This window comes from Salvia hispanica, chromosome 3 (genome assembly GCF_029641045.1).
Source record: "Salvia hispanica isolate PSC_SH4W2 chromosome 3, Shi_PSC_v1, whole genome shotgun sequence".
NCBI lineage: Eukaryota > Viridiplantae > Streptophyta > Magnoliopsida > Lamiales > Lamiaceae > Salvia > Salvia hispanica.
The window spans coordinates 14,847,246-14,862,151 of record NC_142694.1 but is presented as its reverse complement, the minus strand read 5'-3'; the positions used below and the strand labels follow the sequence as shown (position 1 = coordinate 14,862,151).

At 33.5% G+C, this 14,906-nt stretch overlaps 1 pseudogene; it reads left to right on the top strand.

The window, feature by feature from the left end:
* Positions 1-12,404: 12,404 nt before the first annotated feature.
* On the top strand, positions 12,405-14,309 carry LOC148930226 (uncharacterized; annotated as a pseudogene).
* Positions 14,310-14,906: the final 597 nt, after the last annotated feature.

Below are 14,906 nucleotides of genomic sequence, written 5' to 3'. Positions count from 1 at the left end.
GGGGAGTGATCAATAGCTAACTAATTAGCAATCTCAAACTAAGACTAAATCTTAGCCATTAGATTAGAAGATCTAGTGGTTGAAATAATGTCATTATATTTTTAATTAAGAAAATAAATAAATAAAATTAGAGGGTATTAATGTCAATTCTCTCATTAAAATCATCTTAAAACTTCAAATTTACGTAAATCTCTCGCTTTAAATTATTTTTTCGCAAAAAATATATCAAATTAAAGATAATTTTATAAGGATTCCAACGAGATCTCAATTGCATATGTTCCGACGATGTTCAGATGATGAAATTTAATATTTTTTATTTTAGTTTTCGTAAATGTTGATAACCAGATTTTTATCAATAAATACATCAAAAAATCTCAATAAAACCATGTAAAAATCTCAATAAAACCATGTAAAAATCTCAATAAATATGTGTTGATATTTTCTTGTACTAGTGTTGATATTCTTATGTCATATTGTTGATATTTGTAATACATCATGTTGATATAAAAAAACAATCACGAAAATTATCATATGATAACATAATGACGATATCACCCTTTTGTTGATATTTTGTCTACTATTTATTGAGATTCGTAAGATTTAATCTCATCCACTCATTTTAAAATCTAAGGGTGGAGATTTGGTCTTGATTTTGGATTAGGGTGCTATAAGCATTAGAATATGACCCGTAGAAGGTAAATTCTACTTTTATATATTCTCTTCGTCTCACATTAGAAGTTACTTTGACTTTTTTGCATTCGTTTTATAAAAAGATACGAATTTCTTTTTGTGATGTTTCAACTAAGTTGAGTCATTTCCTTTTTAACACAAATTATCGTATCAATCTTACTTTATTCCATCACTTATTTTACTCTCTCTCCCTGTCATCTCTTATACTTTTTAACACAATTTCTTAATCTTCGTGCCAAAAGTTTTGACTCAACTTAATTGGGACGGAGGGAGTAATAAATACTACCTCTGTCCCCTAAATATTGGCACACTTTGACCCGGTACGGGTTTTAAGAAATATAATGGAAAGTGAGTTAAAAAAGTTGGTGGGATGTGGGTCCTACTTTTAAAGTATTAGTTTTATAATAAAATGAGAGTAGGAATGAGTTAGTGGAATATGAGGTCCACTATAAAAAATGGTAAAAAGTGTACCGAAATGATAAACTGTGTCAAACTTTCAGGGACGGAGGTAGTAGTTAAAGTAGAGAAGTGGTAAAATCTGGGAGAGCCTAATATAGAGAAATGGCAAAAACATGAAATAATAAATAAAAAAGTTAAAGATTGAAACGCTAACATTACAAAAAAAAAAACTCGCGATTTAGTAGCGTAATTATCCATCACTAATCAGCGAAATTTCATCTCCACACGGCTATTGATAGATAAAGTACCGACGGATCAGTCACTAACAAGATTGTCACTAAAAACTTTTATTGACGGATTGTTCCCTCACTAGCCCACTCAATGTCGGAAAAGTAGGTGGCTGCCACATATTAGTGACGGACTAGTCTGATACTACTAATTAGTGACTGATTTCAGTCGTTCATCCGTCGCTAGTTCTTGAGCTGTTTTTCTCCGTCACTAATTAATGAGGGTTTTTTGTAGGGTAAAATCCTTATCAATAGTTGTATCAAATTTAACAACAGAAGGAACTTAAATAAATCAGCTCACGTTTGAACTAAATCGGTAAGTTATAATGAGTGGAAGAACAAAGGCAAAAAATAAATACCAAAAGAACAAATAACAAAAGAAGCAAAATCTCAAAACTCCCTCTGTCCCATAGAAATAGGCCATATTTTCTTTTCGTCCTTTCCATACAAATAGTTTATATCCAATTATAACAATCTTTTTCTCCTTCTCCTTTTACTTTATCTTTTAAGGGTCCCACCATTCACTACACAATTTCAACTATTTTTTCGTCTTCTCTATTACTTTACCAATAATGCATTGAATCACATATTAATCCCAAATAGTTTATTTTTGTGGGACGGAGATAGAAGGAAAAAAAACAGCTTCATAAAGTTTTGACTCAACTATGAGGGGACGGAGGGAGTAGAAAAAAAAGTGTGTTAGTGGAAAATTAGTTTCACCTCATCAGAGAGAAAAAAATATCCTAAAATTGAAATTTTATATTTTTAAGAGACGAACCAGAAAGAAAAGAGTTTCTATTTTTATTATTTTAAGTAGGAGTAACCACAAATTATTGGTGTGATAATAATTAATTATTTTACTTTATTGTTAAAAGCTATACATTTACCAATTTTATTTTTTCGACAGCTTACATTATTCTTAACTTAACAACATTTGCTCAATATTTGTGTAAAGATGTTGAAGTACTCTCTCCATTCTAGTTAAGTTGGTACAAAATTTTCAAGATTAAGAAATTACTATGTTTAATAGATTAAATGAAAGTAATAATAAAATAGGAAAGAGAAACAAATAGGTGAGATAAGGATAAAATAAAGTAGACGATAAAATAAAGTAAAAGTGATTGGATGTTTTGTTTTTAGTGAAAAATGGAAATATCTCAATTTTATTGGGATGTTCCAAAAGTAATACGACTCAACTTAGTTAGCACGGAAAAATATTTAATAGAATTGGCCGATTCAAATGGATGGATTTATATCATCACGTGGATAGAAACTAGAGCTTCTTAGCTTGGAATGGATGTGTGAATTAATAATATACGTACGAATATTCAGCTTATCCTTTTATCTATTTAATTATACGCCAAGACAAAATCACCCATAAAGTTGGTTGGAAATTTGTGGATTGAGGTTGATGGACAACTTGCAGATTTAGATATTCTGTCTTCCATCGTCTTTAAAAATTTATCACCTATTTTCTTTTTCTTTCGTCCCTAAAAATTTGTCATCTTTCACTTTTATTAATTTTGATTGTAAACTTTACATTTCACTAACTCATTCACACTCACATTTTATTATAAAACTAATATATAAAAGTAGGATCCACGTACCACCAACTTTTTCAACACACTTTCTATTACATTTCTTAAAACCCGTGTAGAGTCAAATGGTGACGAATTATTAGAGACGGAGGGAGTACTAAAAAAACTCAAAGTTAGATATTTTGTACTAATTCAAACTCAAAGTTAGATATTTGGTACTACTAATTCAAACTTGCATATTAGAGTTTCTACAATGGTACTCCCTCTGTCCCAAGAAAGATGACTCATTTTTTGGCCGGCACGAGATTTTATGCAACTTTATTTTATGTGTTAAATGGCGAGAATAAAGTAAGAGAGAAGGAATAAAATAGAAATAAATATGTTTTTATTTTAATAATGAGTCATCTTGGTTGGGAGAACCCAAAAAAAAAAGTGGGTCATTTTCGGTGGTGGGACAGAGGGAGTATGACAATAATTAGCCGCATAAGCATTTTTTAGGTACAAACTAGCCTTCTACAGTGATGTGCACTAGTGGTCGTACTTGTGTCCACTTTTACAATTATATACTCCTTCTGTCCCACTCAAGATGACCACATTCTTGAGTGATACGGATTTTAGGAAGTGTTGTTAGGTGGATTAAAGTAGAAAGGAAAAAGGTAATTGAATATTTTAACGAGGAGAGAGGTGGGAGGAGAGAGGAGAAATGAGGTTATTTCCGAAATTGGAAAGTGGTCATCTAGATTGGGACAAACAAAAAAGGAAATGTGACCATCATGAATGGGACGGAGGGAGTAGTATTTAATTTTAATTTTTTTGTTTTCAATTAATAAATAGCAAACTATAATATATAAAACACAACAATTTTTTTTTTAAAAAAACTTACAATAAAACACCTACATTACTTAAAATAAATTTTCATTATCATAAAATATAAACATGATTATAGGAAAAAAGGTACTCCATCTGTTCTATATTAGTAGAGTTATTTTGCCATTTTGATATGTTTCATAGTAGTTGAGTCATTTCTTTTTCCAGTAAAAGTCAACATATTTCTTCTCACCGACTTTACTCTCTTTTACTTTATTCTCTCTTCATCTCTCTACATTTATCATTTCCTACTTTATTTTTACTTTATTTAACTCACTTACACAGTTTTACTTAATCTCTGTGCTGGAAAAAAATGCATCCACCACGGTGGGATGGAGAGAGTATAGAAAAAGGAAACAAATAGAAAAGCATAGTAAAGTCAAAATTAAAAAATATGTTGAGTTAGGGTTTTGAACCTACAAAGTTTATGATTTTCTAAGACACATTTATAGATTGTGTATTGAAATGAATACAAATTTTACATAAACCAACAAAAACTCTCTTTTTAAGTATAAAATTAAATGTCCAACGGTGAAATCACAAAGAAACTTGAAATTGAAAATCTATCTATAAAACAACCATTTATCCCCCATCGAAGTCACAATAAAAGTTAGAGTTGAAAATCTATCTATAAAAGTACTTAAGCAATGCAAAACTTGTTCATGTAGTTTGAAGAATAATATTGTATTCTACAAAATATAATCCTTCACTAATTCACAGATTCTTCTTTTAGTATGAATCGCCGTGAAATTATAGTTTTTTATTTTAATATAATATTTTTTTCTAAAAATAAAATAGATTTTAATAATTAAAAATTGATTTTTGTATAGTTAAAAATTAATTTTTTTATAAATAAAAAAAGATTTTTTATTGTTCGGACCTATCGTCCGGGCGCTTGCAGTAGCCGGACGATAGGTTGGACGATGCAAGGGTGCCCCTTCGTTTGCAGACGAAAGTTCGGGGGTGGCGATTGTCCGTCCGCTCGTCCATTCGCATGCAGTGGGAGGACGAGGCCGGATGAGGCGACGGACGAGAGATCGCCCGGACGAAATACACCCTATTATGGATGGTCTAAAACTAGGGCTGGCAAATCGTGCGTGTCGGGTCCTTATCGTGTCGACACGATAACGACACGAACACGATAACAACAAACACGAACACGACCCGCTATCCTCAGACACGAACACGACACGAATCACTTCGGGTCAACACGATACGATAATAGCACGTATTGAAAAATGAGATTTAAGAGTCATTTAATAAGTATTGAAAAATGAAAATAATAAGAATTAATAATATTAATATATTATTTGTTAACGGATAATACGAACCCGACACGAACACGACACGAAATTTTCGTGTCCTTAATGGGTCGCCCGATAAGGACACGAACCCAATAAGCTCTGACCCAAACCCATTAATTTCGTACCGGTTCGTGTCGTGTTATCATGTCGTGTCAAAAATTGTCAGTCCTATCTAAAACTCTAATTCAACAAGAATGAATTTTGCTCGCGAAATATTGTTATAAATATCAATTTTATTTTAAAAAACTGAAATAATCAATCGAATTAATTTTGTATTTAAACTTGCTTTATATAATAAATTATTAAATATTTTAATTAATTGATTAGTTAATTAAATTTTAAAGAAGAGAAAAGAGCAAAAACTTCAGGATTAGCTAAGCCTTGGTTTTGGGGCCAAATTAATCCAGAAATGAAGAGCATGAAACAAATGATTCGGCAATATAAAAGTCTTAGATACTACTCCCTCCGTCTCCCTTAAGATGACACGTCATAGATATTCTTTTACTTTTATCTTAGATAATAATTTATATTTAATTAAATTTAATGAACCTTTTAATTTTATTATTTAACTTATCTTATGATTATAAATATTCAGGGAAACGTATCTTTCAATATAAAAATAAATAATCAATTGAAAATTCGGATAGTTATTCTAAAAAAAAACTTCGATTTTAATCTTCAATCATCACAGTTAATCTTTTTATTATTCTCTACAACTTATTGAGATTATTGGATAACAAGATGATATTATCTTTATAGACTATGCTAAGTTAAATAATGGAATATTAAAAAGTTCATTAAGTTTAATTAAGTTTAGATTATTATCCAAGATAAATGTAAAAAAGTCTCTAAAATAAAAGATTGTACAAGAACCTAATGAAAGTTATGATAAAAGTATAAGGACCTACTAAAACGAAAAATTGTACGAGGACCTGATAAAAATATTGTGAAAAGTATAATGACCTATTAAAACGAAAAAATTGTACAGGGACCTAATGAACATTTTGACTAAAGTATAAGGACTTAAGAATGTATTTTGCCTATAATTTACTATGACTTATTTTTTTTTTTTTTTTGGAGATTTTGATATTATATCATTATATCGACACTATTTTATAAGCCCTCTCATCACAAAACGAATAATTGAAATATAAGTTCACAGGTCAAAACAATACAGCGCCAATTAAGGATTTGAGTATATAATAAATTAATCAATCTTGCAAGTTGCAACGTACGACCATTTTCTTTTGTACTTGCCCCTAATTCAAATAACTCATATGATGTTTATAGCTATATACATGTATAATTAACATGCCATCCCTCATATATGTATTACTATATCATAAATGGAGCATTATTTTTTTTAAAAAATTAATACTGTGTTCATTGATTTAATTAATTTTGAGAAATGTTGGGATGAGTCGAATTGGAAGGCACTTAGCCGGAATTAGCATTGGATCAACCTTCCTACCATTCACACAAATTTTACAACTCGAAATTGAAAAGAACATAAATGAAAATATAATTCAAAAACTTTAAATTTATGTAATTCTCTCGATTTAAATTATTTTTTCGCAAAAAATATATCAAATTAAATGTAATTATAAGGATTCTAACGAAATCTCAATTGCATATGTTCCAACGACGTTCGGATGATGAAATTCGATAATTTTTATTTAAGAAAATTAATATTGATTTAATTAATTTTGAGAAATATTGGAGATGAGTCGAATTGGAAGACCATTAGCCGAAATTGACATTGGATCGATCAACCTTCATTCACACACATACATATAATGTTTATAACTTTGACTCGAAAAGAACTTCATATAATGTTTATAACCTTTGACTCGAAAAGAACATAAATGAAAATATAATCCAAAAACTTTAAATTTACGTAATTCTCTCTATTTAAATTATTTTTTCACAAAAAATATATCAAACTAAAGATAATTTTATAAGGATTTTAACGAGATCTCAATTGTTATGTTCCAACGACGACATTCGGATGATGAAACCCTAAGTGATATACCATATGGTTACAGTTTAAAAATTTACTTTAATATAGCTATAAATCAATTAAAAAATAATAATTTAAATATCTCGAGCCTAAATTCCAACTGCATGTGACAACGTCATCACCAACACAACTTGGCAAAACGACTATAAAACCAGAATGTTAAGTTTCTACATTATGCAAGGACTATTTGGTACGTATATAGTAATAGCGGATCCCTATTCCATCTTTCTGTTACACGATATCATCTTTTCTGTTTTTTTTTGTTTGCTTTTTCTTTCTTGTTATCGTATTATAAAGTTCGTGTTTTTTTTATGTTAACATAGTATATTACAAATATCAATATGATGACATGAGAATTTCAACACAAGTACACGAAAATATCAACACAGTTTTATTGAGATTTTACATGCATTGTATTGAAAATTTTTAATTATTTGTTGATAAAAAAAATCTGATTATCAACGTATACTGAAATTGAAATAAAAATTTTGGGATCATTTGAATAAGAGAGAATTGATATTAATATTCTTTAATTTTATTTAATAACTATTTAAATTTAAAATATAATCTACACAATCATTAGATATCATAATCTAATCTAATAGTTGAGAATGAGTCCTAAGTTTAGATGGCTAATTAGTTAGTAATTAATGACTCCCACTTGGATAGTATGTTAAATTTTCAAGCTAGTTATCTATTTGGAAAATGAAATTAATATCGAATGGTATTCCGAATAAAAAAAATGGTTTCGAATGTTTTGATGGGGTTTGGTGCCCCTTGCACAACGGAAGACTTGTACAAAACAAATAAATCAAACGTAGGATCTATTTAACCGATTATGCGATTAATCAATTCACATGTTAAACAGATAATTGCATGCTAGAACGCAAATAATTCATGCTCATAGAAAATAAATCCTAAACATGATTTCTACGGTTTAGAGTTACCGATTTGATTCTCCAAAGAATCGACGATTGCTCGCGCCTTCTCCACGATGATCTTCAATACTAGACCATGGATCTTCTCTCTGGTTCCCGAACTGTATCTCGATATCAGGGTGGGCTGATCTTATCAAAATACTAGGACTCGAATAAAGAAGACAGAAGAAATCCTTCTCCAATTAGGAGAGAAATTCGAACTCTTCTAGGTAGAGGGGGACGAAAATTATGAGTAATAATAATGAATGATTTATGTCTCCTTTTTTCTCCTATTTATATTAAGTTCCTTTTGGGCCCAGACAGGGATCTATGGAAGGTTTTGGATATGGGCTCCCCCAATTAGCTTTTTACTAATTAAATTGAACCCACAATTTAATACAAGCTTATTTTGGAATATTACGAGCAGCCACTACAGAAGTAATATTGAACTCTCCCCATCCAAATCCGAAATTACAAATAATCCGGGTTTCCACTTTGTTTATTATTTATTTCCCACGCTTAAGATATAAATGTCCATTAATTAATTAATGTCTGCTATGGACTTAATTAATTAACATCTTATTAATTCCAAGAGTGGACTTAGCAAGAAACATTTATTTATTATTCATAGAGTAATAAAACTCCAACTGGCCAGTTTTCCGAATAATAAAACCTTGTTTGAGCTCCTCTTGAGGACATTATCAAACGAGACTCACCTCGCGCACGTTTCAACATAATAGCAATCCTAGCACCGATAGATATTAATCACCACTACCCAATATATCAGGATTATTGGGTTGCAAAAAACCCGCACCATTTGATAAGTCAAAGTAGTGCATAATCAATACCGTATGCTCAATGCTAACATATGTAGATTAAGAAATACTCCCTCCGTCCAACAATAGGAGTCCCATTTCTTATCGGTGCGGGTTTTAAGAAATATTAAGAAAAGTGAGTGGAAGAAAGTTAGTGGAATAGGGGTCCCACTTGTATATATTAGTTTTAAATGATATGTGAGTGGAATGGGTTGGTGGAATGTGGGGCCTCTTTACCATTTATGGTAATTATGAACCGGGACTCCTATTCGTGGACGGACCAAAATGGAAAAACGGGACTCCTATTCGCGGACGGAGGGAGTAGTATTTTATCAAGACCTAGTCTTTCAGTTGATAGCATAAAGACACGTCTTGCTGTTAGATCTGTTCAGTGCTATACCACACTAATGTCATCTTATTTCAGTAAGGCTTAGAAATATGCGGACTGACATTGGAACCTTTCACGATAGGTAGCCAAAGCCTATCTAGGTTGTGAAATTCTTCTTTTTCTTTTGCAAAGCATTGCATAGATCTGACCGTGTTAGCTTAAAGTGGACGACACCCACAACCGGTCTACTAAGCAAAAGACTTAGACTTTGTTTACTTCTTATGCATTTAAATGTTTGTAAAACATCTTATAAATGCACAAGCAAACACAATGTAATAATAATAGTGATTCTATTCGTGCGAGACTGCTCGAATAATACTGAATCGGGTTAAAAGTGGATTGTAGAGTTCTACGTATACAAGCAAGATTCTATTCGCGCGAAACTTGCTCGAAACATGCTTTTCAGTATACCAAACCTAACAATCTCCCACTTATACTCAAAACATGCTTTCGAGTATACCCACTGCCAAAAACTCTTAAATTGGGTAGACAACCAGTTTCCTACGCCAGATGTCAATCTTAGTTGTTTGCAACTTTTATAGATTTCATCATCGTAGAGTACCAATAATACCATATGTAATGCACTTTCAACTTCCTTGTGCTTGCAGCACTGTTAAGGACACAAGTCAAATTCCAAATATTTGACAATTTTGATAAAACACATATAATCTGATTTAGATGCTTGCCTAAGACCACGAAGGTCTATATAAGCTTCCAATCATGCGTTTATTGCCCTTAATTACATATCCATTAGAACATTCTAGTAGATGATTTCCTCAAGACTTCTATTTATAGAAGGCTGTCTTGACAATCATAATACATACATTCTAATTTATGTAAGTTCTAATAGACAATATGATCAAATAAATTATGGCACAACGATAGCGAGAAGATAATTCTCTTTGGGCATAACCCATTGCCATTGTCTAGCCATTTGAGATCCACATTTACACTTGCAAAGATACTTGCTCCCACTGACTGACACAGCCTGTAGATAGTATTGCAAGTCTTGTAAAACATGTTGTCTATCTTAGATTGCAATATTGAATCTATCACCTTTTCAAAGATGATTATCCAAATTAACCAATACTACTTTGTAGTTAAAGGGATTATGTTCAAGTTAATCTAAGACTGAGTCTTACGACACTCTTAGACCCATGAACTTGTTGTGTTCCAGTGGAACGCTCCCACTACTATATGGTTCTTACAATCTTAGGTACCGAAGTTGATTTTATTAGTGCAATAGTTTCTAATGGTATAACTTCTTGGTAATGTGGAAAATTCGATATCTCTCTCTTTATTTTGAGAGTTATCACGTTGTTAGGCTTGTAGTTCATCTCTTGATCTTCATACAAGAATTATATCTTTGAAGATTACAAAACTTATAACCTTACATCATTTGGGGAAAACCTTAAAACATGCCTCAGTACTCAACTCCAATTTCTTGGACACTTTTCCAACACGTGTTGGAACAACATTACACCTTGAGATGTGCTAGACTAGAGTCGCTCTAGTCCACAACTCGTGTTTTGTAGAAGGTACTGATGTTGGTAGTTTCTTTAATGTTTATCCCATCAATGATAAGATTTTAATGAGTACAACTCATCACTTAATCAAACTTATCTTAAAAAGACTTAGATTCCTTCTTACATAACTATCCCATTCATTAGATGAATGCTTGGATTCGTTAATGGAGATTAGACTCCCACTACTGATCATAACCCTTTGCTCGTCTCCTTATGGTGTAAACCATTAAGACTTGCTAGTCTTTCTATGTTGCACTTCTATAAGTATTCTGAATCTCTTGAAAAATCAAATGATTCTAACTCATAGTGCATTAAACAGACTTTCTCAACTGTCAAGCTATTTAACGAAATGTTAAAATCTTGATAGTCTAGATCAGTTCGAACAATTTCAAAGTATTTTCTTGGCCTTAAGGCTAAGAGCCATAAATACTTTATCATTCAATGATTAAGAAGTTGATGTGTTGTTGAATACTCAACTTTGTCTCACTTATATTATTTTAATACTATGATGCCTTAAGCATCAACCATAAAACAATAGTTGAGCATTAATAGCTCCCACTGCAACAAAAAACCTAACTGGATCAAGATCTCTTACTTAGAAGTTGCATTTTCATGTAAGTCATTGTCCTTCTATAAAATAGGTCAATCCAACTCACAAAGCATCTTTTCTTGCTTTAAACAAACTTCGATGACAATCCAGGCTCTCCCATTTCCATATCTAGTCTTTTGTTCAAATGAACTAGGACTTAAGAAAATTGCAGCCTTTATGAATTCGCCATCTATCATGTTACTTTCCTCTAATAGTAACACAACGACTATTATTCTGAAGATTTTCTACTTTCCAGTTAAACCTTCTTATAGTCATTTCTTGTTACTTTAGGCGATGACTTGTGTCAGAAAGTATTTGAGTGATCAAAAGATCCTCAAAACATTCTGTCACTCTAGGATATTCCAATCGAATCATCTTGACAGATTCTATTGATATCCATCTTTCATCGTCATTAACCAAGACTTGTCGAGCTACTTAAAGAAAAATAGCTTGACCTTATTCCTCAAAGAGCTTGTCAAGTACATGCATAATGTATTCTCGAACATTCTTCGTGGAATTATGTCGAGGAAATGGAGGACATGAATCATTGAGTATAAACTCCAAGCTTTCAGCGATGAGAATTTTATCCATTTTCGTTTCCGGTCTACATAACTTAGGCATTCGAGTTTTCTTTCTTTAAGGATCGCAGACAAATATTAAATGACATAATGACGATTTGGCAAAGAAACTTATTATCATACTCATGCTCAATACATAATCACAAATAACCACAAAAACAATTATGTATTCCTACACTTATTGTATATAGTTTTTGACTTGTTTTTTTTTTGTTGTTGTTTTTTCTCTTTTATTTTTAGGTTATGAGCAGGTCCTCTTCTCCAAGTTTGTTGTTCGATATTGGAGTTAAGTAGATACCGAAGAGGCTACGCAAGAAAGCTCGCTTGAGAGAACAAGTGGGTATTGGTTTCTCTGTCCCGGGCAGTTCATATAACTGCCAAGTTCAACATACTGCCCAGCTTGTCTAGTCAGAGAGTTTGGAGAAAACTGATGAGGAAATCAATTCAAGAGTCAATGACGAGAGTGGTGTGCCATTAAAGGGCAACATGGATCATTTCACAGATCCATACAATCTTGGATGGCATGATCATTCCAATTTTGTATGGACCGATCCGAATCAACAATATCAAGGTCCACCACCACAAGTAAATTACCAAGCTTTCCATGGATCAGATGTTAATCATGTTTATTGGTCTCCCGATCCAAGTGGATTCCCTCCGTGTTTTCAGCCACAAGAACTTGGCCAGTATCAATCAAATCATCCGCCAATGCCACCAAAGTGCTTAGAAGAAATGATGGATGATCTAATCACATCCCAACAACTCATGCAAAACAATTTGCAAGCCAATTACAATATAGTGCATGAGATGCATGACGAACAATATGAGCAAATGATTAGTCTTGATCATCTTGCACGACAAATGACACAATTGGCGACTTCCATCAATAATATGCGCGGGAATGATGGAGGAATTCTGGCTCAAGTGCAACAACCAAGGAAGGAGACCTTTAATCAGATTCTCTCTAGGTCCGGGAAAGAGTTGAAAGCTTCATTCGACAATGACTCAAACAGAGGACCCGGGGAAACATTGGAACAGGGGCCCAGATTGCCCAGTGCAACACACTACCCTAAACCCTAAACCCTTGGTTTGAAGATGAAGAGGATAGCGATGAGGAGATTGAAGAGCACATCATCATTCCACCCGATGGACCTGCACTCATGCCTTTGAGACCAGAAGCGACCATCATGAAAGGGTGCAACCAATTGGAGCATGCAAAGTCTACCAGCAAGCTGCCCGATCCAGGCGAACTGCCCAGTCTGAGCGTAAAGGAGGAATTGGTGCCGTCAGAAGTTTGGTCACCAAAATTGGAATTGAAGCTGCTGCCCACCAACCTCAAGCATGTTTTTGTTGGGGTAAGTGACATTCTCCCTGTTATCATCGATAGTGATATGGAAAATAGCCAACGTGAGAAGTTGATCAAAGAGTTGAAGAGTCCCAACTTTCTTGAAGCTGAGTTTTTGCAAGATATGTATCCATTACCCTCCATTGACGAAAAAGTTGAGCTTGAAGAACTTAGTGAATGCAAGTTGTTCAGCACTCAAGGGCTTAGTGATGAGGAGATAGAAGTTGAAATCATGACTTGGTGCAAGAAGAGGGATCACACAAACCCGCCTGAGAGATGTAAGCTACCCAACCCTATGGAAGTACCGAGTCAGAATGAGCTGCCCAACACGAGAGAAAAAGAAGAGTTGCTACCATTGGAGATTCATTTACCTAAATTGGAGCCGAATGCCATTCCTTCCGGCCTCAAATCTTTGGAAAAGAATGAGACCATTTCCATTGATCAACAATAGGTGCCTAGACAAAACTCAAGAAAATGATTTGATCAAATCTTTGAAGAGGTATAAGGAGGTGGCCGGTTGGACTTCGGCCAACGACAACGTGAGTATAAGTCCCAATGTTAGCATGGTTTACATGAGTTCAGAGAAGGGTTCCAAACTCTACAGGGATCCTAAGAGGAAGTTGAATGCTTCTACTTGGAAGGATTGGAATGCAAGATTCGATGATGCATTTCCAAAGGAACACTCGTGTGCTGCCCAGTTTGTTGGACAGGGCAGTCTGGATGCCATAGTGGATAAAGTAGCAGAAGTTGAAGGAGCTGTTGAGCCAACGCATGAGCCTGGGATCGAAACCAAAGGAGACAGCTGCACCAGATCTAGCACCACCTGCCACATCAGCCCGTACCCCCCGCTTTGTGCGGGGGAGGTGATTTCTATCCTACTCTCTTTTCTACTTGTGTATATATGTGTTCTATGTGACATATGTGTTTGCTTTAAAGTTTTTGTAATTGTGGCCTTGCCAGCCTTGTTTTGTACATATTGTGGCCTTGTCGGCCTTGATGCATGCTTTGTGGCCTTGTCGGCCTTCGTGTTCGTTATGTGTTGTTAGTAATCTTTCTCTAAACACTTGGTCTACTTGCTCTCGAGCAAGCAATGCCCAAGTGTGAGGAGGTGGGATTCTTGTGTGTCGTTCTTGGTTTTCTAAGTTTTATGTGATGTGTTTTCTTTTCCAACACTTTAATCAAACTTGCTTGAGGGCAATCAAGGTCTAAGTGTGAGGAGGGGGATCATTTGTTGATAGTGGTGTTGTTTTTTTCGTCGTTTAGTTGTGTAAATCAGTTTGTTAAGAAAGTGTCAGTTTTTCTAGAAAAAAAAAATTTGTTTTTAGTCAAGCTTTGATGCATAGGCCTTGCAATATATTTTCCCTTAAAACGAGCTTGAATGCGGTTGTTTTGCAAAGTTCTATTTCCAAATAATGGGTTGTTGGATGACGTTTGTATGACGGAAAAGTAGAGCACTACTCATTTGTTTAACCTCAGTATTTGTTTCTAAAAGTAGTATACTTTCTACTATCTTTTTGTGAGTGTTATTGAGTGTGTGTGACTTGCACAATATTGGATATCGCTTGGTCATTTTGGCAAATGTTAGAGGGCATTAGGATAGCCACTTGAGCCTTAATTTTGTTGATAATCCTACCTAATGAGTT